Source organism: Cygnus atratus, chromosome 3, assembly GCF_013377495.2.
Source record: "Cygnus atratus isolate AKBS03 ecotype Queensland, Australia chromosome 3, CAtr_DNAZoo_HiC_assembly, whole genome shotgun sequence".
NCBI classification, from domain to species: domain Eukaryota; kingdom Metazoa; phylum Chordata; class Aves; order Anseriformes; family Anatidae; genus Cygnus; species Cygnus atratus.
In genome coordinates this window covers 32,318,534-32,345,638 of record NC_066364.1, presented here as the reverse complement: position 1 = coordinate 32,345,638, position 27,105 = coordinate 32,318,534, and positions in this window count along the sequence as shown.

Below are 27,105 nucleotides of genomic sequence, written 5' to 3'. Positions count from 1 at the left end.
GGCTTAGACCCTGCCATGGGACCTTGCATAATGGGCTCTGGGTGCAAAGCTTTTGCATAGGCAGGCTAATTTTAAAGCCCACCTGCCATCCAAAGCATGCATGCCCATGGAAATCCATTTGGTTTGCAAAGAAGGCAATTGTGCAATGCTTTTGGTATACCTCTGGCTGAGGAGTGATATCTTGTCACCTTGGTATGATATATGAGCTGCGCTGCAAACTCTGTGAAAGTTAAAAATAACAGTGGAGTGGCATGCAGTATCAGATAGCCTGCCTGCAGCTGCCAGTTTACATTGAGCTCTGTTGACTATAATGCAAGCCTGGCACCTAGCTCACCTGTAGACACCTATATTTTGCTATCTAACTCTAGGTGTTTTAATCCCACCTCTTTGGGGTGGGAATCAGTTACCTGAACATAGACATTTAAAGCCATTTCAAGTGCCATAGCCTTGAAGTGCCCTAGGACATTTGAGACATCTGATATCTCAAATTGCATTAGTTGCTTATATTTAGGTATCATTCTCTGTCTCCAGCCCAAAGTCTGAGAAATTATGGGAACAAATCCTTTCTTGTCCATCCCACCACTCTCTTAGACAAACTGCAGTCTCTTTGAGTTCATCACAATGTAAGTTTAAAGTAAAGCACAAGAGTAAAATCTTAGAGGGATAACGGCTACTGAAAAAAAAATAAATAATAATGTAAATATGGAGGGAATTAATGCAGTATCAAGAAAACCTTAACTTTTGGTTTTGGGGATGAGAAAAGGCAAAATTCTGACACAAAATAATGCCTTTGGGAATAAAGAACTTTTGCGACTTAAAACAAAAGTTTCGACAAGATCACGATGACAAATACACTGGGGAAGAAATGTATATTAAAGTCATAAATAAGACTCCTTAACTGCTAGAAGTGACAGAAAAGTAAGAGCTGCAACTGCAAGGCTTTGTAGTTTTCTGTACTCAGGGAATGTAGAATATTTTCAGTGTAAACAAAGAAAAATGGATTTAAATTCTGGGAAAAAAAAAAAAAAGAATTCTTGATGGGCTACAGGACTCAAAATGATACATGAAATAGACAGGTTAAAAATATTATAGATCCATACAAGATATATAGCTTATTAAAAATTGTTTTGTAGTTAATTTCCAGCTCCCCATCACTTGAGGTCAATCTTCATTTATATATACACCTTCAGTAATGGTCTAAAAAATAAAGAAGAAACCTTTCACAGTTTACTAAGTGAGAACACCAATTTATGCCTGAATCCAGGAGTAGTACTGAGACATCACAGATAAGCTCCTAATATCACTAGGACAGTGCAAATGACTTTATAGACTAGTTAATGATCAATATACTTACCTATCTGGGGAAGGGAGATATCCTAAATCCTTCTATAGCTTTACTTCTTTATATTTAATATTCATCGAACCTTTCTTCTGGTGGAATTCCCTAATTCACCAGGAACAAGGATTTCATTTTCATTCACACTCCTATTCACTACTCCTATTCACATTCACTACTGCATAGTGAATTCTTCCAGGCAAGTGGGACAAGAGCCTGAGGCAATATTCATATTCCCACCCTGCCTTATCCTGAGGCTGTGGTGGCCTCAAGTGCGAATCAAACTTCTTAGGCAGATGTCCAAATCCAGGTGTAATCACAAAAGTGCTGAACATGTGAGGGTGATGGCAACTAAGGGCTCTGCATCCAACAGTTGGACATTAGGAATGTTCTCTGAAGGTCCTTTCCAACTGTTCTCTTTTCTCTTCTCTTCTCTTCTCTTCTCTTCTCTTCTCTTCTCTTCTCTTCTCTTCTCTTCTCTTCTCTTCTCTTCTCTTCTCTTCTCTTCTCTTCTGCTCTATTCTATTCTATTCTATTCTATTCTATTCTATTCTATTCTATTCTATTCTATTCTATCCTTCCTGCATTTTTTGCAGAGCTCAATCAGCCAAGTGTTGCTCAGGCAAGCTTGCTCACCCACAGTGCACCTCGTGTAGATGTCCAATGGGGTGAGTTTAAGCACGCAGCATTATCTCTTCTACATTTTCGGGCAGGGGGCTACCAGGAACCTGTGATCTCTCATTCAGGATAGTACAGCAACTGATTCTGCACAAAACAGTGGTTTTGTCTAAATGCAAAGTGTCAGAGTCACAAGTGGCATCAGCTGGCCCAGCTCCACTGCCTACATTGCACTTAGCCAGCCAACTTGTGCTCTCAGAAACAAGGGAGGGGAGAATGTCCCACCCTCTGGCGTTCACAGCAATTTGCACGGCTGTCATTCTAGATTTTTCCAAAGAATATGCCTGTTGTAAAGGAGAAAAATCATTCTGCTGAAGACAAAAATTTACAAAATAGTCAGTCAAATCCCAAAAGTGCATTGTGCCAAAATGCTGCTGGAATCTGCAATTGGAGTGAGTGTTTTTTCTTTTTTTTTTGAACAGACAGATGTTCAAACAGTAATACATTGACTGGTGTCCACAGCAGAGCACAAATAGCCACTAACTTTACATCTGTCACTTAGAAGTCTGGCTGATGCAGAAAAGAGAAACGACTAATTTCTGAGGGCGATACCCAGAGAAATTAATGCCTGCCAGTTCAGGCAGCCATATTGGCATGTAGGACATGGTGTTGGAAGCTATCTCTGGCCAGGGCTCCCCGCTGAGGCTGCCTGAGGCACAGCCCCGTTCGTTGTAGAGCCTTGTAGACCTGCTACTGCCTGGGGAGGGACCTCAGAGTACCTCGGTGGGTGGTGTAATTGCTGAATGTCACTTACAGAGCAGCCAGGAGGGTGTTTGTAGACCATAAAATTCACAGTGGTAAAGTGCTTTGGGTTGGAAAGTTGTTATCTAGTGATTACATGTGTGGTGAGATCGTATTTCTCCACTAAAAAATGGTGTGGAGATATAGAACAATTCCGTCCCTTCACGTTGTTCACTGCCTGCTTATTCCAACTATGTTCTTTTGTTTGTTTGTTTGTTTTTCTGAAAAAGCCAGAGGTGGATGGTGGTGACAGAGGTTTGCTGTGTGGGAGCCATGCTTGCAGGTTGACACAGGAGAACAGACAACTGAGCACTCCTCTGAAGAAACACTCCCAACCTGGAGAGGTAGAGTTGATTTATAAAGGCATGCATGAAAAATCACAAATAAAAGTTAAATATTAATATCTTTAAAGTTAATAATTAAAGCAAATTTTTCATGATGTGGGTGGTGATCCTAAAGGTCCCTTTCAATCCAAACCATTCTGTTCTATGATTCTGCATTTCAATTTAACATGCTTAACCCTCCATAAAGAAAAGTTTTGTGGAAAGGCAAACTGTGCTGCTCAGTGATGGACATGATTTGACTGTCCTTTAGAAGAAGGAGCTGGTACACATTCTCTGCTGAGACGCTAAGGCAGGAGGAGTGGCTCATTTGGGTTGTAATTGAAGGAGAAAGTGAGCAACAAGTATATCCTTTTCCTGTTCATATGTTGGAAAAATATTATTTCAACATCATTTGGCAGCTCAAAATTTAATTTATTTCCATTTTGTTAGACAAGGAAGTTTACTGAAATATCATTCTTAAGGGACAGTACAAACAGCAGATTCCTGTCAATGCTTAAATAGCTAAGAAACTAAAACAATTTACAATAAAGATCAAAGCTTTCTTTTTGTATTTGTTTCTTCATAGATGTCAGAGTTTGGTGGCTGAAATTACTCTGAACTTTTGGAAAATGATAATTTTAGGAAGTTTGAGCAATAGTAACTGAAAAAAAAGTCAGGAAAGCTGAGCTTTTATTACATTCACTGCATTATAATATGATGTTCATTTCATACATTGTGTTACACAAGCAAAAATGTAGCTATCAATTTTGTTTAGTTTCACCCTGACCTTATCGTCTTGCTGCTTAGCTCGTCTCTGTCTCCACATGATGGTAGAACTTAGGAGAAACACGTTTCAACGTACAAAGAAATAAAAAGAAATAAAAAATACTACACAAAGACAGCCAGTTGGAGGCTCCAGTCTAGGAGGCATGTGGCACTGACAAAGTAACACAGTGGATGATAAATTTTGGTTTAAATGGAAGACAAAACACCCGAAGACTATTGTGGAGTTCCTATAATGAACCTTTGGACAAAGACATTGTTTTTTTTTTTACAGTGATGGGAGTCTGCCAATCCAGAAGGAAGTGCATTATGAGTGTACACTAGGACCCACAAGACATTCAAATACTGAGCATATGAAAGCTCAGTATAAAATTCCACAAAGAAATAGCAGGAAAAAAACGGTGTATCCTTTGCCAAACAACCCTGCCAATGTCAAGAATATGAAAAAAGATACAAGACCTTGGATGCACACTTCTGTGATGCATACACACAGGAGGAACAATGAACACCCCTGTATTGCTAGCTCAAACAAGCCTTGTAGGACAATGCTGCAGCAGATGACAAATGGACAGTCAGCCTGAGAGCTAATGCAACCCATTACTCTTAACACAGTCACAGGAGCAGGAGCAAAAATCATGACAAAACCAAACAGATTTGCTCCAAGGGAAAAAACAAAACAAAACAAAACAAACAAACAAACAACAACAAAAAACCACTCATGGACATGGGAGGGAGAAAACAGTCATAACCCAGCCCTTATAGTCAGGGAAGCATCACCACAGAGCTCAGTGTTGGTGTCCCATGCCTGCCTCAGAACAAGGATTCTCAGAGCAAGCCCCTGATGGGTGGCACCCATCCACTCAGGTGGCCCCTTGGGCTCCAGCTTCCCCAGACCAGGAGGCTCTTGTCCATGTGGCACCTTTCTGTTGGGCATCACTCTCTTGCCCCAGGGATGGCTTGTTCTGCTTCCTACAGAGTGGTTGGCTGTGGCTTCTCAGTTTTGCAGGCTTTCTCTTCCCATGGGCTGCATCTCTGCAGCTTGCTCCACAGTTGGCTGCTTCACTATGCCTTCGCAGCAGATTCTTTCATTGTTTCTCTTAGTACATGTGAATCTCTGAGTAAGCAAAAGGAAGGATATGCTAGAGGTATCTTTACATTAAATTACAGGCTTTTGCCATGTGAGTTGTTTATACTCCATTAGAAAGAGCATGGAAAATATGTCACCTGTACTACAAAAATAGGACACTGCAAATGTGCCAAAACCCTTGGTTTCATCAAACAGATGCAGTTGCTGGAGATGGCAGGGTAGCCAGCTTTGTCAAGTATGTGCTGAGGTTATATTCAAAGGAAGAAGTTGTTCACACCTATGTTCTATGTACTGCGCTTGAAAAATCTCAGTGATCTCACAAAAAAAAGGCCTCTCTGAGGCAAGAAGATAGCAAAAGAGGCTCTATTTCTCAGAATCATAGAACGATGAGGGGAGCCAACAAATGTTCAGCACACATAATTCAGCGCTGAGAAAAAACCCTTCATTTAGACATCAACACAAAGGAGCTAAATAGTCACACTGAAATGGAACACTTTCTATTACCTAGAAAGGAGAGGAATATTTAGAGAAATGGTAAATACAAGTGATTTTTTCCGTGCTTAATGAACCAGGAGGCTCTAGGAAATTGGTATCCCGATAAAGACTAAACAGTCATTCTGCACTGTAATCTTAAAAAAGGGAAGAGATTAAAGGAGTAGATGAGATTTCAGTCATGAGTTGCTATGATGATATATGCAAAACAAATTTGTTCACTGATGGCTCTAAGAAAAGCATTGCACAATCCTTTACAATGGTGTGGTCAAAACTTAAAAATCCCAATAGAGTAAGCATCATAGGAATGAACAAAACCCAAGCTGTCAATAAACTCAAATAAAGAATGTGGCTTTGGTCTCAGTCCATGGGGGAAAAATATTTCATGTTTTTATTTATGGGAGGCCACTATTAGCTGACACTGACCATAAACCACTTGTTGACAGTGCCAAAAGGGGCCTGGCAGCCCATTCTGCTGCAGCTAAGAATAGAGATTGTTTTTTCAGCTACAAATGTATGATTTGTAAATTGAATACCAAGTGGGGAAAGAATTAGTTGTTGCAGACACGCTTCAGAGCATTTTGACAGTGTGATGGAGCTAAGTCAAGAGGTATGTTATGTACTGTGAATCTGATTAAAAATGTGGTCTGGTTTCAGGTGAAAATGAGGACTATTATTCCTGGCACTATTGTTAGGAACAAAACCCTACACAAAACAACCCTGGAGAACCAGTACAGTGTATTCCTAGACCCCATTGTAAGGGAAGGCTTTTAGTACTGTTGAGATTTTATTTAAAAGCACCAAGATAATGATTGCTAAGCTATTACGGGAAAAAAAAAGTAAAGAAAAAAAAAAAACAACACACAAAACACCTTCAAACAATAGGTATAAGTGTGATTTACAGAATCAGAAATGTAAGAATAGGAAAAGACCTTCATGTTGAACCCAAAAGAACAATTGCTTTCATTAAGGCTGTCTCACTTACCACAGGCACATAGAATATATAGCAAGTCTTCTGAAAGAGCCAGTGCTTGTGATATAGGGAGGCTTGGTCCATTAAGCAATTACAGATAGTCTTTTTTTTAACATTGTGTATTTTTATTTTTTATTTTTACGATGAGGCTTTTTTTACAGTTGTTCTGTCTTTTCTGAGATTACAATGCTAGACAGTAACCCTGCTTAAACAAATCATCATATACATTTATTTTTGTGGAACATGTTATACATGGCCTAACTACATCATGCTTTTCAGTAGGAATGAGTTTGAGATTAAAAATGTAACTATTTTAAATTACTTCTAGCTTAAGTAGTTGGAAGAAGTTCATGCCAAAAATATAGTGCCTACCTAAAAAGGTACTGAGATTGACATGCACCTGTATTTAGTACTATCAAATTAAAGTAAGAGTATCACTAAGGAAGTATAGTAAGTATAGATTTGTTGTTGTTTTCTGCAGAAGACTGAAGTAAGAACTTCACTGCTATGCACTGATATTAGGCATTGGAAATTTTTGGAAAAAAATGAACAACAAAATTTTCATATGGATTGGAATGTAATTCCTTCAAATAACATTGCAGTAACATTGGGGTAACAAGAACTAGCTTTATCTTTTGTTGAGATGGTTACTCAAGATGGGTAAATATAATGAAGAAACAGATAGAGCACCTCAATTTATCACCAACAGAGTAGCCACAAATCAGCTGCTATGAGGAATGCAGCTGCAGGCAGGTCACAGATACAGCAGAATGAGACAGCTGATCCAAAGTACAGCAAAGCCAAACTGAACGTACCACTTCCTGCCGTGTCACTCAATACCACTGAGAAGAGTCTTGCTCCATCTTTACTCCCTCCCATCAGATATTTACACACACTGATAAAGATCCCCCTGAGCCTTCTCTTCTCCACGCTGAACAGTCCCAGCTCTCTCAACCTCTCCTCATGTTTCATGTCTAAACCCCTTCACCATCTTTATGGACTTTTGCTGGACTTGCATTGGTATGTCAACGTCTCTGTCAGACTAGGGAGCCCAAACTTTGACCCAGGACTCCAGTTGTGTCTCACCAATGCCTAGTAGAGGGGAAAGATCACCTCTTCAACGTGCTAGCAAATGCTGCCCTTCCCGCAGCCCAGGATGGTGTCAGCTGTCTTTGCTGCAAGACCACATTGCTGGCTCATGTTCAACTTGGCATCCATCAAGATCCTCAGTTTCTGCCAAAGTGTTTTCCAACCCATTGGCCCCCAGTGTGTACTGGTGCATGGTTTTATTCCTCCCAGTGGCAGCACTTGGCATTTCCCTTTGTTGAACTTCATGAGTGACTCACTGGCTCCTTTCCCCAGCCTGTCAAGGTCCTTTTGAATGGTAGCACACACATCTGGTATATCAGCCAATCCTCCTAGTTCTATATAATCTGGAAATTTGCTGACAATGCACTCTGCCCCTTCATCCAGGTTACTGATGAAGATTTTAAACAGCAGTGACCTCAGTATCAATCCCTGTGGTATACTAGTAGTGACAGGCCTCCAGCTGGACTTAGTGTCACAGACAGATCACAACCTTTTTCAGCCCAGCAATTCAGCCAATCTTTTGATTAATCTCAGAGCTCACTTATCTTATCTGTACTTCCTCAGTTTGTCTATGTTATCAGAGAGTGACAACAGTGTCAAAAGCCTTACTAAAGTCAAGACAAACAATATCCGCTGCTCTCTGCTCATCCATCAAACCAGTCATCTAGACATAGCAGGCTGTCAGGTTGGTCAGACATGACTCCCCCATCTTAAATTCATTGCAATTACTCCCAATGACCCTGTTGACCTGGGTGTTTGGATAGGACAAGTTGCTCCAGGATCTTGCTAGGGTGAAGGCAAGGCTCACAGGCCTGTAGTTCCCAAAATCCTTTTTCTTGCCCTTTTCTGGGATATAAATGCCATTTGCTTTCTTCCAGTAATCAAGATTCTCCGCTGATCATCACAACCTTTCAACAACAATTGAGAGTGACCTCTCAATGACATCAGCCAGCTCCCTCAGCATTCATGAGTGCAAACTGTCAAGGCCCATGGAATTATGCATGTCCAATTTATTTAAATGCTCCCTCATGTGATCATCCTCCACCATGGGTAAGACCACATTGCTCCAGACTTTCCCAATAATCTCAGGAGACAAGGATACTTGAAGGCTGATCTTAACCACTAAAGACTGAGGTCAAGAAGACATTGAGTACATCAGACTTCTCCATGTCCTTCATCACCAGGCCACCACCCCCATTCAGCAGTGGGACCACATTTTCCTTAGTCTTCCATCTGCTGCTGTTTTAAGTGTAGAAGACTTATTTTTTTCCCCATCACATCTCTCACAAGATTCAACTCAGTGCAGATTATGGCTTTCTTAACCCCATCCCTACACACTGAAATAGTGTCTCTATTGATATTTCTCCAGTGTGACGTGTCTCTGCTTCCACTTCCTTTTTATTAGGGCTACAAAGATGGTGAAAGGTCTAGAGGGCAAGATGTATGCAAAGAGGCTGAGGTCCCTTGGTTTGTTCAGCCCAGAGCAGAGCAGGCTGAGGGGAGGCCTCATGGCGGCCTGCAGCTCCCTCACGAGGGGAGCGGAGGGGCAGGCGCTGAGCTCTGCTCTCTGGGGACAGCGACAGGACCCGAGGGAACGGCATGGAGCTGGGACAGGGGAGGGTCAGGCTGGGTGTGAGGAAAAGGTTCTGCACCCAGAGGGTGGTTGGGCACTGGGATTAGCTCCCCAGGGCAGTGGTCACAGCACTGAGCCTGACAGAGTTCAAGAGGCACTTGGACAATGCTCTCAGACATGTGGTCTAATTTTTTTGGGTGGTCCTTTGGGGACCCAAGAGTTGGACTCGATGATCTTCGTGAGTCCCTTCTAACTCAGGATATTCTATGATTCTATGGTTATATTTCAGATTTGTGAGGAGCTCCTTGTTCATTCACGCACACCTCCTGGCACTTTTGCCTGATTATCTACACACAGAGAAGGGCTGGTCTTGAGCTTGAAGGAAGTGATCCTTGAGAACCGACCCCTGTATCCTTCTCTGCAGGACTATATCCCATGGTTTTCTTCAAAGCAGATCCCTGAACAGGCCAAAGTTTGCTCTTCTGAAGTCTAGGGTTGGGATCCTGCTACTTGCCTTACTCCCTCTTCTCCAGATCTGGAATTTCACCATCTCATGGTCCCTGCAGCCACGGCTGCCCCCCAGGACTTCACACCCTGGACCCATTCTTCCTTTTTTTTTAGGTATCAGGTCCAGCAGAGCGTCTCTCTCCTCATTTGTTCCTCAGTCACCTGTGTTGTGAGGGGCTCAAGCGCTAATGGCTTGGAGGCTTCATGGACCCAGCTGTCAGGCCCCGCTTTATTACCAGGGCACTGACCCCCTTACTGGGGCTGCAAATCTGAAGGTGGGGCAGAAGATGTCCTCCTGGTACCTGAGGTGACCAGCATCCAGTCTTTGCCACTACAGGAGTCTCCTTTTCCTGGAAACATAGGCACACACTCTGTCTCCCTCTCATCAGTGTAGCTGAGGATTCAGGCTTTGATTTCTGCAGGGTTTTAGAGAAATTCCAGTCACTCACCTGTTTGCCATCCCTACTGATGCACAGCCTCCTTACCCACTCTTGCAGCTCCCTTGCTTGGTGGCATGGACAAGAAAGGAGTTCGTCTGCCCTGGCACCTGTTAAAAGGCCTTGGATATACCAACAGCCCATGGCTGCAGAGCTGCATCCACCCTTGGGAGCTCACTCTTGGATGAGGTCTCTGATGTGCTGGGGTAGGTGCTCCTTGGGAGCTGGGAACCACGCCTTGCCATGAACCACTGCCATTGTAGAAGACACAGATGTTGTTCCAAGCAGAGATGCTGGCTCCTTCTGTGTGTTATTCTGCACAAACTGTTGTGTCTATGCTGCACACTGGGAGCAGGCTAGCCAAATCAGAAAACCCTCAGTTATTTTTGGTTTTGTGCTGGACTTGTAAGCAGAGCATCAACTATTGGCAGCTCTCCTTCCCAGCAAATATATGAACTGCACTCAGCCTCCCAAAACAGCTGCAAATTTAATTAAGTCAAGATGCTTGTCCCTGTGTAGACCCTCTCAGACTAACGAAGAAGACTCAGGTCCCTTCCACTCTCTTCCTAGAGCCTCATAATCTCCTTAAGGTTTGCAGCTGTTCACCTCATGATTTGGAAGGGCACAAGGGCTCAGGACTCTCAAATTCTCTCTGCTCTTTTTTTAGCCACATTCTCAGGTGTTTCAGTTTAGACTTACAAAATATATGGGTACTCTGGAACTTTCTTTTTCTGTGCTTCAATTTCCTACTTGTAAAGTAAACATAATATAACTTCAGGCCAGCTGGTATTTGAAATTATGAAACTGTGAACACAAATCATGCTACTGAACAAATTACTGCTTTCTTCAATCTGAGCTATTCCACTTATATGGGTCAATTTCTAACTTCAAAATGTTTCGCTGGATCATTTTTCTTTGTTTTCTAAATCAGAAATTAAAAATACGAGACTATTCTATGTAATTTCTTGTAATGCAAATTCCAATTCCCACACAAGTCTCACAGTCAATACTATTTAGAAACCTGTGAGGGAATTAATGATAATGAGAAAAACCTCTTTAGGGGGTTAATTTTAAGAGTGCGCTGTAAACAAGAAATGAGACCACCTGCTGAACAAGGCAGAATGAAAAATTAATGAGTTGCTACCCTCTAAGTAAGATGCCATCCATCCTTTTAGTAAATGAGGATGAAATCTTGTGAAAGAAGTAGCATTTGTTCAGGTAATTAGAGACTATCATAGCACATGCCATATGCAAATATACAAGGAAACTAAAATAAAGTTGAAGAGGAAACTTTAATTAAATTTCCTTAAGTTAACTAAGGAAAACCTTAAGGGGGTCCTACCAGAAGCCTTCCAGGGCCTATGAGGAGGTCATCAAGATGACAGAGTCAGGCAGGATGAGAGAGAAAGGACCTAAACTGCAACAAGAAAGGTTCAGATTAGATGAAAAAAGAATCTTTTACAATGTGAGGACAGTTCAGCAATGGAGCAGGTTTCCCAGATACTGCACATTTTCAAGACCCACCTAAAACCCTGAGAAACCTGGTCTGTCCCCCTAGATGACCTTGCTATGAGCAGGAGGTTGCACTTAGTAGTCCCCTCCCACCTGAATTATCCTATGATTCTGTGAATTTGCTTTTTCTTCCAATAAGACTGCTTGACTTTATAACTTTATTATTCTTTTTGCATCATATTTATGCATCATCACAAAAAGCTTATAAGGGCATTCGTTTGTGCTTTCTCCTATAGCTAAACTGCTTACAGTGAAAAACCTTCACAAAGCAAAGGCCATCTGAAATAAGCTGATGACAGTGATTTCTAAGTTCTTGTTTCTGATTCTTCATGACAATTTAAAATAAATGTTCATACTGATCCCCAAGAATAAGTACTGATGGGGCATGTCTCTTTCCACTGAGGTATCCAAAGTTGTCATACAGCACTATCAGAATTGATCGTTTTATTTCCAACTTCTGCGTTTAAGTCTGAATGTTCAACTAACTGTGCTAACTGTGGAGGAAATTATGTCCAAGCCAATTACTGCTTCATTTTTTGTTTTTATAAATGTATGTAAATTTAGGATGGTCCAGTGATCTTAAAACATGAGACATCTTATCACAACCTTCCTGTAGCCCTGCGGTAGAGTAGCACACTCTAGCTTCCCTTACTATTAACGACGGAAAGGATCTGGGAAAATACATTACTCCAGAGGGTATTTTTGCTTTTGGGAGAAGAAAATCCATCATCTCATCTTTTTTTTTTTTTTTTTTTTTTTTTTTTTAAATTGTGAGAACGAATTTTGAGGGGGTAGGGGGAAGGACAGGTCAAGACCAGGGTGTTCCATGCTGAATATGAACTTGAAGAGATTTGTAAAAATCATCTGGGGAGATTAAGCTACAAAGGAGCTACAGAGCCCTCAAAACTACCTTGGTAGATTTTTTTTCAGTGAATAATAGTTGGTAAGACTAGGCTTTCTATCAGCCTGAATTTAACTAATAAATTTAATCCAGATATATTGAACAGTTTTAAGTGAGTTGGTTTGCTTGCTTTATGAACCAAAATCTCAAAACCAAAATAAAAGAAAAAAGAGTAATGTTTCTCAGTATCACAAAGGCTCAAGAACCACAGCTTTTCAGGATTTTTCAGGAATATGCAGGATACTAGAGATGCAAATTAAGTTCCATTTTCTGCCTGAGGAAACTGAATCTTGATTTCTTACCTTCCTGGTGAAAATAAAGCAAACATGTTGTCCTGAATTCCACTCTGTGATCTAAAGAATATATACATCTCTGTGATTTAAAGAATATATACTTTTTTTTTTTTTCCTAATGGAACATAAGAATATCAACAGGAATTAGAGAGAAAGCTCAACCTAGAGTTGGGCTGCCAGTCTGGCGAGTGGGGTACTCTGCCAGGATATGGGACATGTGGGAGAGGAAAAAATTCAGCCTGTCATAGCTTGGGTGAGAAATGTGATCCCTGAACGTATGGAGAAAAGGCATGAAATTGCCACATCATATTTTATGAAGCTAATGCTTTATTTCTTTGGCTTTTCTTCCAAATACCTTAATGGTTTTGTTTGTGCCAAATGGGAACATTCTATGTCAGAACATCTTTTTTTTGTTGTTATTGCCAAAATCAAAACTTAGAATTTGGTTTGTGCCAATGACAATTTTCTTCCTCGTTTCCTGTTTTACAGAAGAACTGAAAAAAAAAATCATTAATTCATATAAAGCTCTGCTGCAGGTTTGCAAGGGTTATTCAATTTAGAGCTGGAGATAGAGAGCTCCTTCCAGGGCTGGAATAAGTAGGCACAGCTCCCGTTGGCTTTAATGTTTATCCTGGTAACTATCCAGGCTGTGTTTCAGCCATGGGATAGAAAATAAATGTAACTGAAGAAGAGTTAATAAAAGTTTTGGACACTCATTAAATAATGCACCTTTAATGCTCCAGATGTAATAATCCCAGTGCTTCTAAAATTAACAAAAGTACTTCTTGTCCTTGCCTGACTTGCAAGAGTGGTCCTATCTCACATTACTGATAAACCCTGGAAATACAGGGACTATTCATTCTGCATGTATCCTTCACAGCACAGTTCCAAGGATACATCCTGTACCTTGGGCTGTGTCAGGATCTACTGTGCTTCCTCCTCATCTATTCATTCCTTTCACTTTTCAATGTGCAAGATCCTCTCGTATTGCCATGGGGATAGCCATTCGGTCAGAAAACATTATTTCATTTCAAACACTTACATGGTAACAGTGGGCTCAATTTAACTCAGCTTTTACTCCTGGTGAGGATAAAAACAAATCCTTCATTTTAAAATATGCTTTGATTTCCAACTGGCCTGTTTGATTTTGTTTACTTTCACCACCATCCAGCAATGATTCTTGGAAAAAAAAATAAAAAAATCTTTCTTCTTCTTTCTACTCCAGCATGATAAATCTGGAAAAGAAAGATATATTCTTCTTTTCCCACTTTAGTTTTCACATGTGTACTAGATTTAAAAGTCTCTTCAGACCTTCATTGCTACCAGACATGATCCCTTGCCAGACCAATCAGACTTCCTGTGAAATAAGGTTTCCTGTCATATTAAGGTACAGCTGTCATCTTAACCCTCAGTGCTGTAAACAAGCAGTTGCTGGCAGAGGACCATAAACAGAACTATAATCTATGTACCTCAATTTTCCACATGTCTGGCCAAGAGAGGTATCTCTCCATGACATCATTCCACCTCATCCATTTCCCTGTCTCCTCAGCGTTACAAAGCTTTTATCCTCCTTTTTATTCCTTCTGCATCCATTCTCCTTGCATCCCTTTGAATCATTTCTCTGTGCCGTTTTGGTTACCATAACCCTGCAGTGACTCATGGAAACGCCTTTGGACTCCTCGCCTATTTATTCTACCAGCCATATCCTGTTATTTGTCTGTCTCTCAACTATTCTTGTAACTGGACACTTTCTGCTTGACTTTACAAACGGTGCTTTTCTTGCTTAGCATTTTCTTTCTTGAACATGCAGCCCCAGTGTTGCTTCAGTGCTTTTCTTGTCTCTAATTTTCCATGCTCTGCTACCCAAAAACCCTTATCTCTTTGGCAGCACAGACAAATGCATTCATCTACTTTCCTACTTCTGTTTTGGAAACCAAATTGACCTTTTCTTCTTACTTTGAATACCAGTTGTCAGCCCTCTTCTCTCACTGCAGGGAGCCCAGCACTGACCTTGGCAGAGGCCAAAGGTCTGCCTCTTATCCCTAGTTCCTTATCCCTAGTTCCTTTAACCCCAGTCCTAACACTCACAGTACAATGACTTCTGTCCATCTTGCAAGTGTTTTTTTTTTAATCTGTGCACCTTACCTACCGGTTAAGTTAAAATTTTACCCTCTTACGTATGTTGAAAACTGGGTGATATTTTCTTCCTCTGTAAAGAACTTACAGCAGGAAGGTAAAGGAGAAAAGAAGGAAAAGACAGCAGAAAAGAGAAGACAAATAATCTTTTTTTCTGTGCATTTTCTTTCATCTCCTGTAACATTTCTTATTTCTTTTTCTTGACACTCCCTTACTAGAATACTAGTAGTGTACACCTAAGGGACAAAAACACATATTCTGCATTCTGCTCTCCTGAGGAGCCTGAGACTGCCATTACAGATGGCATCCATAGGACAAAAAGCCCTAGAGGTACTTGTCAGTAACATCTTTGTTAACAATTTTGTTAACAAATCATAATATAAATCATTCTTTCCTTGTTCCTTTAGCCTTAGTAGAAATTTTGTTCCTATGTTGGCATCTGTACTTTTCAAAGCACCACAGACTTCATTCCTTGTGACGTACTTAGCACCAGTCTCAAGGTTAACATTCTACCATACAAAGACATCTGAATTTAAAATGACAAAGAAAGTTTCAAGCCCCTTCTCGCAGAAACTGTGCTAGCCAGTTTCGGACCAAGGCTACGAGGAAATAAGGAGCCTTATACTTCCTTCCCTCAGAATGTAGATTTAAAAACTGCAAGCTCTGGTAAGGACTTCGCTATCAGGTGGGGTTTACAGCACAGCCAGTACTTACACCTGCAGGAGCCTTCCATGACAGCCCTCCTGCAGAGATATTCCCACTAAAAAAAAAGGGTCTTTGTGAAAAACAAATTTTATTCTCAGGAGTCATTTGCAGCTCTAGACTCTGAAAGCAAAGGTTCCTGAAAAAAAACCACATTTATTTACGGGCAGAACATATGTCACTAGGGGCAAAGCAGGAATCTTCAAAGGAGTCTTAGGGTTTCAGTATTAGCTATCCAGCTGGCATTGAATCTCATTGGCAAATAAAAAGCCTAAAATCGTTACACCTGTAATTTTTTAACTGTCAGTAACAATCACTGTAATGCTCAAGAACTCCTATCGTACAAGCCCACTGTTCATTCAGTACTCCCACCTAAAGAAAAATAAAGCTGCTAGTCTTACACAAGAATACCCTAGGCCGAGAGTTTTCATAACTTTCTCAATGGGGACTATAGTGAACAATCTCAAAACATACACTATTGAAAATTCAGATACCAAGAAGACATGTAAGCAACACATTTTGAGTGGATATACATTATTTCTATGCACTAGTGAGAGCTGTATTTTTCAGGAGCAAGCTGCAAAATGAATAGGTCAGAAATATTTCTGATGCAAAAAGCAGTGACTTTGAAGCTGGTTGCCTCTATGCTGGGAAACTTTTCATGAGTTTCTTAATGTCTTAGAAACCAAAATCTCATTCTCCAAAGTGACTTTTTACTTTTTGAGTAGGACTCACATAGTCTTATTTCTGCCTAAGCTGCTATTTAGGTGAAGTGTTGTATCTGAAGGCCTGTCTATGAACTTTGGAAGGTGGTAAGGATGGAATTGAGCCCACAAAAGCTAAACAACAGCTAGAATCCAGTCCACCTGCTACTAACATTTCTCTGTGTTCAACAATTAGCCCTAGCCTCTTACCCTATAGACAGGCAGTGCTACTCTTCTTAAAAGCCATGAATTAGACAACCTTGGGCACCATTATTTATGCTTGTAAGTCCTCACTAGGTGCTGTTTAAAAAGGTCTTTTTCTAAACTTGCATTCATAGTTTTATGAGGAAAAAGCACAATGCAAGGATCTGTTGGCACAAACTACACTTGCAGGAAGTAAGTTAACTTCTACCTTTCAGAGACACCCTCTGTTCAATTAATAAATGATGCTCTCTCTAGGAAAACCTTTCTCTTTATTCATTTTAAAGACCATCACAACACTTTGGCTGCCTAAAGTCTTCATTTCTTCCCCTAGCCTGTTTTCAGTGTAGGAAAGACTCAAACAACTCTGGTATTGATTTTGTTCTTCACACGCCAAAACACAGTATTCATTGCTGCTTGTTTAGCAGCAGTGTGTGCAGGGAATGGGGGAAACAGCATGCAAAACAAACAAACAACAACAACTACTAACAGAACAGAACAAAACAAAACAAAACAAAACAAAAAATGTTTAACAAAAAATTGTCTTTCTTGTAAACTGAGAGAACCATCCTTAGATAAGTCCCGACACTAATGACACAGCAAAAAGATGAATGAATAAATGGTATGCTTTCTAAGTTGCAAAAAGAAAAGTTGTTTACTTGGAAAGAGGAAACACGAGTGCTGAGATGCGTGCTGCATTTTAAAATAACTGTGGCTGGATATGGACTCATGCTCCCAAAGCCATGTGGTCTGAAGAGGGGATACACCTTCCACACCTTGGGGCCCAGGCTGAGTGTGAGCTGGTCCCCCCATGGCAGCCTCAGCCTCTGCATCTCTGCCCAGGCAGCCATGCACTCTCGTGGAGTGGGGGCTAAATTATAAGCACCAGCAAGTGGATTCAAGCACAGTCCTGAATCGCAAGCTACAATATAAATAAAGACTGAAGGTACAGGCCAAATATAAAGCCTGAATGCATTCATCTAGATTATTGCAAGTGCATGTGAGGCACTACTGAAAAGTACCGTTTGTATCAAAATAATTTTTTTCATGCCAAAGGACAATGTACGCTTTCACAGCAAATGCTTTAAAGTTTTACTTAAAGACTCCAAAATCTGTGCTGGTTTCTGCACACCCATGTTTAGAATAATGAATATAATGTGAGCAGAGGCCAAATAGGAGCTTTCCACAAACACAGCTTAACCAATATAAGCAGGGGGAAAAAATAAATTTGTTTAAAAGGAGTATATGCTCACATACAAAAGGAAGAGTAAATTAATAGGCAGAACTGATTATTTTTACATGACTTCATTATGGCAACCATCAGATTTAAGATACATTTATTTGACATCGCATAAGTGGACACTTGCAAACATGCCTGAGAAAGCTGGAAAATTACTTGCATAACTAACGAATAAACAAGCTAGCTAACATAGTAATTTTTTTTTTTTTTTTCCCAGTAATAGTTGAACTGTTTGAAGTCTCAGGCTGGCCTCATGCCATTTAGCACCACTGACTCAAACCTAAGAATCAGACCAGGAGCATGTTGGTGCAAACCCATGGTTGTGATATTCATCTGCTGTCTGGCAGTGGAAGTGCACCATGCACATCACTGTGCCCATCTCCTGTTCTGTGAAAGCTGGCTGTCAGGGTAGAGTTTAGAAAAGGGAATACAAGGGATAATAGTGACTGGATGCAAGGTGTACAGATGACCTTTTGTAGCTATTTCCTTGGAAAGTATCTCACACTGGAGTAGGGTGAAAGATATCTCGAAAAACTGCATTCTGCATTTACACACAGATATGCAATGCTGCCTTTGGTATCATTTTAATATGTCATTTTGATATTCTGATATTATGTGCTACCAGGCCAATTGCACGGGAATTGCTGCAGTTTTGTGGAGTATGGGGAATGTTTCCTTCTGGTGAGGGTATATTGAGAGTTAAACTTAGGAATGAGATTGCCTTCTTCCCTCCTTTTGCATTTATTCACATTATGAATTTAAGTCATGGCCCTTCAATATCTCACAATTTACTTTCCACAGTCTTTGTTATGGTATTAGCTGGTTTTGACTTTTTTTTTTTTTTTTTTTTTTGTCAGAAGCCTAACACTTTTTTTCAGTTGCAACCAAAGCCTTGAAGAACACCCATCCATTTTTCTCCATCACCAGATGCACAAGACAGGGTCCACCATCTCTTTTTGTTTCTGCTCTTTCTGGTCTTCCTGCCCCATCTTGCATTAAGAGCTGGTTGCTCTCATGCTCCATTAACATCCTTGAAATACTCAAGCCTGCCAGCAATGTGGTTGATCTTACACTAGTCCAGCTTTTGGCTTTTTTGACCTGTAAGAGATTCATCAGTGCAGAAATCTTCCTAATTGGATACCAGCATTTTTGGTAATTTAGCATACAACCTCTAGTGTTGTATGTTGAAATGAAAAAGGAACAGTGATAAAAACATCTCAGGCAGCTAAGGACACTGATTTTTCTAGAGTCAATTCTTCCCACTCACAAGCTACATGGTGTTCATTAAGTGGGGTCCCTGCCTCCATCTCTTAACTTGTGATTTTCATCACTCACCCTCAAAACACTTTATTTCATACATTAGTTAAGTTATAGGTAAGCAGTATGATAGAAAGAAATGTTCTTGCTACTTGGTGGCCTAGAGAGCAGAAACATGATTTTAATCAAGGAAAGACTACCAGTGAAGTAGTCTTTTTGCTAGCCTGTGTGAAGAGGTGGGAATTCGATCTCAACATCCTTTCTTCTTCCTTAAAGTTTACAGTTATTCATATGACAACAGCCTGAATCAATTGTGTAGGCTCATGAAAGTAAGATTTTCCTTTCTGCATGTGGTTTAATCATTGCCAAATACTTTACTCTCCTGTGCGATCTGCTTTAACTGCTTCACTCCTGGGGTGCAATGGCATAGGTTCCCAATTATGCAGCACCTTGCACTTGGCCTTGTTGAACCTCATTAGGTTCTCATGGGCCCACTTCTCAAGTTTGTTTAGGTCCTTCTGGATGGTATCTCTTCTTTCTGCTGTATCATCTGCACCACTCAGCTTGGTGTTATCTGCAAACTTGCTGAGGGTGCACTTCATCCCACTGTCCATGTCATTAATAAAGAAATTAAGCAGCACTCATCCCAGGACAGACAGCTGAGGGATGCCACTCATCACTGGCCCCCACCTGGACATAGAGCTGTTGACTGAGCACTTTAGCTGTGGCCATCCAGACAATTCCTTATCCACCGAATAGTCTGCCCATCAAATCCATCTCTCTCCAATTTAGAGATAAGAATGTCATGTTGTACCGATGGTGTCAAGGCCTTACAGAAGTCTGGTAGATGACATTGGTTGGTCTTCCCTTGTCAACTGATGCAGTCACTTCATCATAGAAAGCCACCAGATTGGTCAGGCATGATTTTTCCTTGGTGAAGGTGTGCTGGCTGTCTGGATCACCTCCTTGTCTTGCAAGTGCCTTGACGTTGCTTCCAGAAGGATCTGTTCCATGATCTTCCCAGGCACAGAGGTGAGGCTGGTAGTTCCCCAGGTCCTCTTTTCTTTCCTTTAAAGAATGGGAGTGATGTGTCCCCTTTTCCAGCCACTGGGGACTTCATCTGACTGTCAGAACTTTTCAAATATGATGGAGAGAAGTTTAGCAACTCCATCAGCCAGTTCCTTCAGGACCCTGGGATGCATGGCATTGGGCCCTATAGACTTGTACCTGTTCAGTTCCATCAGGTGGTCTCAAACTTGCCCTTCTCTTACAGTGGGAGGGACTTTGCTCAGCCCCAGCCTAGGTGTTCAGGAACTTGAGAAATGTGGGAAGCCTGGCTGGCAGTGAAGACTCATGCAAAGAAGTTGTTACATACCTCAGCCTTCTCCATGTCTGTTGTTACCAGTTTTCCCTTCTCATTTATCAGACACTCTCCTTGGCCTTTCTTTTCTGACCATTGCACCTATAGAATCCCTTCTTGTTATTCTTGACAAGTTCAGTTCCACCTGTGCCTTGGTTTTCCTGATCCCATCCCTGTATATTCGAACAGCACCTCTTTACTCTTCCAGGCCATAAGTCCATGGCTTCCACTGCCTGTGCATTTCCTTCTCAGACTTCAGTCTGACCAGCAGGTTCTTGCTCAGCCGTAACAGCTTCCTGCCTTCCTTCTTGATTTCTTACACATGGAGATGGAGAGCTCTTGCTTTCTAAGAAAAGTATCCTTAAAGAGTTGCCAGCTCTGATCCCTCTGTCCCTAAGGAGAGTTTCCCAGGTGATATCATTCACTAATTCTTTAAACAGCTGGAATTTTGCTCTTTTAAAGTTCAGGGTCCTGACTTTGCCAGGCCTGTATTCCTTGAGATCAAGAATTCAATCAGGGTGTGGTTGCTGTAGGCCCAGACTGTCTCCAATCTTAACCTCTTTAATGAGTTAATTTGCATTGGTGAGCACCATTAAGAGCAAGAATTAGCTCTAAATCCTTGCCATGAGATGCCTAAGTCATATAATAATGGACTAGTAATCAAAGACTTATGAGGTGCAAACAGAGGGAATTGAGTTGTTTATTCCTGGAGAAGAGGAGGCTGGGGGGAGACCTCATCATTCTCTACTACTGCCTTGAAAGAAGGTTACAGTGATGTGGTTGTCAAAATTTTTTCTTGGGTGACAAGTGATAGGATGCAAGGAAATAGTCTCAAGTTGCACCAGGGGATGTTTAAATTGGACATTAGGAAGAATTTCTTCACCATGAGGGTGGTCCAAACGTTGGAATGGGCTGCCCAGGGAAGTGGTAGAGTCCCTATACCTGGAGGCTTTTAAAAGACATGTGGGTGAGACATTAAGAGACATGGTTTAGTGAAAGGACTTGGCAGGTCCATGCTGACGGTTGGACTTGGTGATCTGAAGGTCTTTTCCAATTTAGATGATTCTATGATTCTATTGGTTCTATAATTGTATGCATATACTGTACATATAAACATCAGTTAGGAATAAATGCATACTGATATATAGCTGTATATATTGCTCTTGTGGCTACAACACACCACAATACACACACAATTATGAAAATTAAAAAATCTTACAATTATGACATACTGAAAAGTGAGAGTCGTTTCTTATTCTGTTTGAGTTAGTATGCAGAATAAAATCAGTTTATGTCGATTTACATTAATCCTAAAAATCCGTGTTGAGGACTGTAAGAACAATATCAGAAAAAAAAAATACGTACCACAATAACTCGCATTTTAAAAGTAAAAATCCTTACACACAAACAAAAACCATAAAAAAGTATCTGATGTATAAAGTCTAGGCAGGACTGACCACTATTTAGTCTGTTGAGAAAAGCATGGAATGCTTTAGAATAGTCATTATGTAAAAAAGAAAAAGGAGACTGATAAAACATATCAGAATAAAATTAGTTGCCTAGGCAAATAAGGTGCATTTGGAAAAGGTTTTCTGAAGTATGATTCTTTAGTTCTTTACTAAAATTCATGCTGACACATTGTACTCATTCACTAGCTGAAACAGGAACTAGGCACAGGAAAACAGAAACCAATGTGTCTGTAGAATGTAACTCCCCCCTTGCTGAAAATCAATTATTTTCTGTCTCAATGGGGCTATTAACAAATAAGTGTAAGAGAAATACTAAAATATTCCTAAAGATAAATTTTAGAATTTTAGATTTTAGAATAGAATCACATAATCACAGAATGGTTGAGGCTGGCAGGGACCTCTGCAGCCACCTGGTCCAAAACCCTGCTCAAGCAGGGTCACCTAGAGGCAGTTGCCCAGGACCATGTCCAGGTGGGCTTTAGAAGAACTTCAGAATGGAGACCACAACCTGGCTGTGCTACTTTGTGTTCTCAATCTCATAATAATCTTATAGTTGAGAACAATTATGAAATTATATAACAAATATTTTCAGCAATAATAGGATTAGTTTTTAAAATATATTTTAATATACCTGAGGAAAGGAAATTAATAAGCAAAAAGTAGACTGTAGGACAAACTAAATTAGTATGCTCAGTAGCAGAACTAATATTACAGCTGCAGAAAACATTTCCAATAGAAAAGATTCCACACTTGTATGGAATGGTAGAGCAAATTAAACAATACACTTTCACAGAATGAGTTACACTAGATGATAGACTATGAAAGGCTGATCTAACTGCAGAAGTATGTCTGGCACCCTTTCCTGCAGTCCACTGTATGATGGCATACCTTTCACATACTTCTAGTCACCTCTGTCGCATAGTAAGCTGAGCCTGATGAGTCTCAGGAATAGAATCACAGATTTTCCAGAATCACAGAGTGGCAGAGGCTGGAAGGAACCTCTGAAGGTCATCTGGTCCAACCCACCGGCTATGCAGTGACATTTGTCTGTATCTGCAGAGAGCTTATATGAAGGATTAAATTCCCTAAATATTTGGGTAGGTGATTAGAGATAATTCTGTCTGTCCATGAACAGTTCCTGGTGCATCTCACAGTGGATCACCCCTCAACCAGACAGAGGCTTGGCTGGATGTTGGCTCAGCCCAGAGTTCCTGTGTTGCCCCCATGTAAGATGGTTGTAAGGGAGACGGGAACAAGTGCATGGCATAAACCTATCAGTATCTGGACTTGGGATCCCAAAAATCCTACTGGATCTGCCAGGTTTGGATGTTTTTTGATGTCTACTACGGACAAGGTATTTTTTCCTCAGAAGGTTTACACTCTTCCCCAACCTCATGACTCTGCTGGATTTTTTTTCCCAGTAACTTTGTACGTACTGATTTCCACTCCTGTTCCTCTCTTGTCCAGATGCACTGGGCTCATGAGGCAAGTACTTATTTGCTTCTGATATTGAAGTCAGAAACAGCACTTGGTGGAAGAGTTGGGACTTCCGCAAGTCACTGCCTGCCATTCACTCTCCAAATAAAAGCTAGAGACAGCAAGATCCCTAACAGCTGTTTCAGACCCTGGGTCAAATTTCTTTAGGCTTCTCTTACTTGTCATCACTTCTTAGACAATCTTACCAAAAGCCTTCTGGGGACAGAATTGTTGTGAACTGTAGGACACTTATGAGGACAAAATAGAGAAAATATGTTAGCATGCAGTTGTTATGTGTCACCAATCTATCCACATAACGTTTCTCTGATACATTATATTATATTATTTTCCTCAGCTCTAAATGGCATCTGCTGTAAATTTGGTTTTCCACTAAGGAAATTCTTGGAAATTATGTGCACCCAAATTATCTTGGGCTAATTCTACATTCAATTGTCTTCCGCCGCGAAAACCAGAAATGAATTTGCCCATCTGCTTAGGCTACTCATCATTACAGAAATTTCACCTCTTCTGTGCAGATGTTTTTATTGTGTTCCTGATAACATGATGAGAATTCTGTAGAATTCATTAGGTTATTGCACTTGGCAGAGTAAAGAGCAATGCAGGAATGTAATAAGAAGATTAGAATTTTGAAAGATACGACTTTTCACCAGAAAAAGCAGATGCCACCTAAGATCAAACTACACTTTAACGGCTAAATACTTTTATAAATCTGGCTCTCAGTAATTCTTACACAACTTGTGCTTTGTTTCTCCAAGTCGACAGGAGTTTTGGCTACAGCTTTAAAAGTCCTTATTATGCCCACAAAGGAACAAATATTAAAGGATGTAAGAAAACATTGCTTAAACTCAGTGGGAAAAACATTCCTCTGTAGTAACTTAGGGAGAAGAGTAAAGTTGTCTTTTTAGGACTTCTGATTCCCCAAGACAGGAGGCCCCATGCTGCTGCAGCTCACTAAAAAATGGTTATGATAGTCAACAACAGCCTGCAAGTTTACAGGAGAGGAAGAATGAAAAAATTGCTGTAGCCTCTCTCAAGCTTTCCAGGTGGGACAAGAAACACTGAAAAAGAGAAGACAGAAGTAGAAACAAAGAGAAACAGCAGGTTGCTACCAAGCCTGTCAGCCCTTGGGGGAACCTCTGGTATCTAGCTGGATATTCCTTCAGAAGAAAAAGAAAAACAATATCTCCATCCTAGCTGGTCCCAGGAAAGGTGTTTCTCTCTCCTCTTACTGATAATTTTTAAGCTAGAAAGCTTATTGCAGAAACAGTGAGCCTGGTTCAGCCCAAAAGTAGTTCATTAATTCTTCATTTATTTTGGATGCCCTCTCACTCTGTTTAACATTAGTCACACAAATGTTCCTTCCAGACTGTGCATTAAGTTTCTCATTAAGTGTTCACCTTGGTGTGAAGCTCGAGAACTGATTGTCCTTCGTCCTTTGCAGTCTCTGAATACAGAAAAGAGCATCCTGGCTCTTCCACCCTGCCACAGCTGAGCCACGTTAGTTATGGGCACAGCATGATGCTCCCTGCCACAAGCTACCCTTCGCTCTGGGTTGCTGTCAAAACTTTGTTTTCTCAAGGTATTGGATGTGCTTCTCAGCACCATCTTTTTGGTCTCTTCCTGTACAGCGGTCTGGCTGATGGGCCCCCAGATCCAGGACCAGCTCTCAGAGTTTATAGCGATGCTGTAACAAAAACAACTGCAGTTAATAATAACTGTTAATTGCTTTCAATTTCAATTTCAACTCTTCAGAGATATTGTGTAAGTAATATCTTCAAGAAAAGAAGCTGTTTAGCAGGCACCATTAGGAAACGTCTCAGCGTTTCTTAAATAAACAGTCGAGGGTAACTTTCAAGTTCCTTGTTTGCCCAAAGTTTCCTGAAAGACACAGCTGCAATGTTTGTTTTTCTCCTAAGAGCTGGCATCAGGCACTGATGTGGATGTCCCAGAGGATATCTTCCAGCAGCAACCCATCTACAGTCACCTTCAACCTTCAGTATCTTCTCTCTTCTGTAGTCCTGAGACCTCTTAACATTTTCAAAATATTAAGGACCATAGAAAACTGAAAACAATCAGAGCCTGTACATCATTTCCACCATCAAAAAAAGTTCAGAATTAATTTTCTTCCTGAATACTATAAGAAAAAATCATCAAAACCAATAACAAAAGAATATATTTCCTATAGAAATAAGCTCAGTATTCCATGTTTTAATATTAACATTGAGATTATATTATTTGAAAATTGGAGGTAGTAGAATGTGATGGGACCCCAAACCTGCCAGCACTTTCAGAGGTATTTGCTTTTCACTATGGTAACTTCCAGGAAGATCAAAGGGCTTCTAAACTCAGAAAGACAGGTCTTGTTAGGATATAAACACTTCATAAATAGAGCAGCACTCAAAGTGACTGGGTGAGATGGAACAGAAGTACGAGGGTTTATAAACAAATCTCTCTTCCGCCTATTGTGCCCTCTCTGGAGTGGTTTTGGCCAACCCTAAAGCTTTCAGCTCAGGATCATCCCCTGCCCATTCCTGTTCCTCCGTGCTCCCCAGGACGCCTTCCCTCCTGCCCCTGCCAGCACTGGCTGCGTGCCTTGCTGCCTGCCCGCTCCCCCGCTGTGCAGGGCATCCCTGCGGCACATTGCCTCGCTGCCTCCAGTCCCTGCACATCTGCAGCCAGGCTGAGGGCAGGAGCCCATCCTGCTCCACTCCAGTGGGTCCTTGCCGTCCTCACCAGCTCCTCTGGAAGCAGCTAGTGCACCTGCAGAGAGCACACCAACACAAAGCACCTCCGGGACCCCTTGTGCATGTTGGCATACGCAAAACACCAAAGCTGGGAATATACTTTGCACGTCTCCCTGCCTCTTGGGCTGGTGCCAGCTGGGATCCGAAATCGCTGCTACCACGTGTACAGTCATTTATGTTGCTGCTTCCAACATTATTTTTGGCAGGATTGTGTGGAAGGAGAATGAGCAGTGTTCCTGCTTGGGGTAGCTTGGGCCATGAGGATTTTTTACCATAGAAAACACCTCTGTCATACTTTGAAAAAAACCACAGTCCTCCACTCCCCCCCGCCCCCCCAAAAAAAAAACAAAAAAACCCTCACATCAATTATTCCAGATAATTTTAGGAATAAATAACTGAAAAAGTCTCCAGCAGTGACCAGCACTTGTGCACTTTTGCTCTGTTTTTACATGATTTTGATAGCTGGAGTGTGAAACTCAGCACCTGAGAGCGCAGTGTGACCCTGCAGCAGCAGCACCCACCTCTCTGCAGGCAGTGTTGGCAGGCCTCTTACGTTAACAAATCGGCCAAGCAAAGTTCAGCATAAATTTCAGGTCAGAAACACTCTCCAGCACACACAGCACTCCCCTTTTACTGTGCATCAGCAACGATGCGCTGCAAGGCACCAGCATAGCAGGGATGCAGGCAGGGCTCATGCTGCCTCTCCCTTCCCCTCACCTTGCTGCGTACATCCAGCCTGGCTCCAGCATCACCTTGACTCCAGCATCGCTTCAGCTCGAACTCCTGCTCACAAACACTCGGTGGAGCCCACAGACTGGGCTTCCCGGAGGGGCAGAGCGTATGGCTTTGCTTGCTCGCAGGTTGCTAGGAGACCTACTACTTCCCAGCTGTAACTTTCTTAGATAAAAAGGGTCTACTGCTTCCACATCTTACAAATAAGAGAGACTCTTCTGCATTCTGCTAGGAATCAGGTGTTGGTGAGTGCTCCAATGATGCCAAGTCCCCTGGAAGGTGAAGCTACAGACAAACCCTTCATTTGGACCCTGCTAGCATTTGCATGGGACCTACCT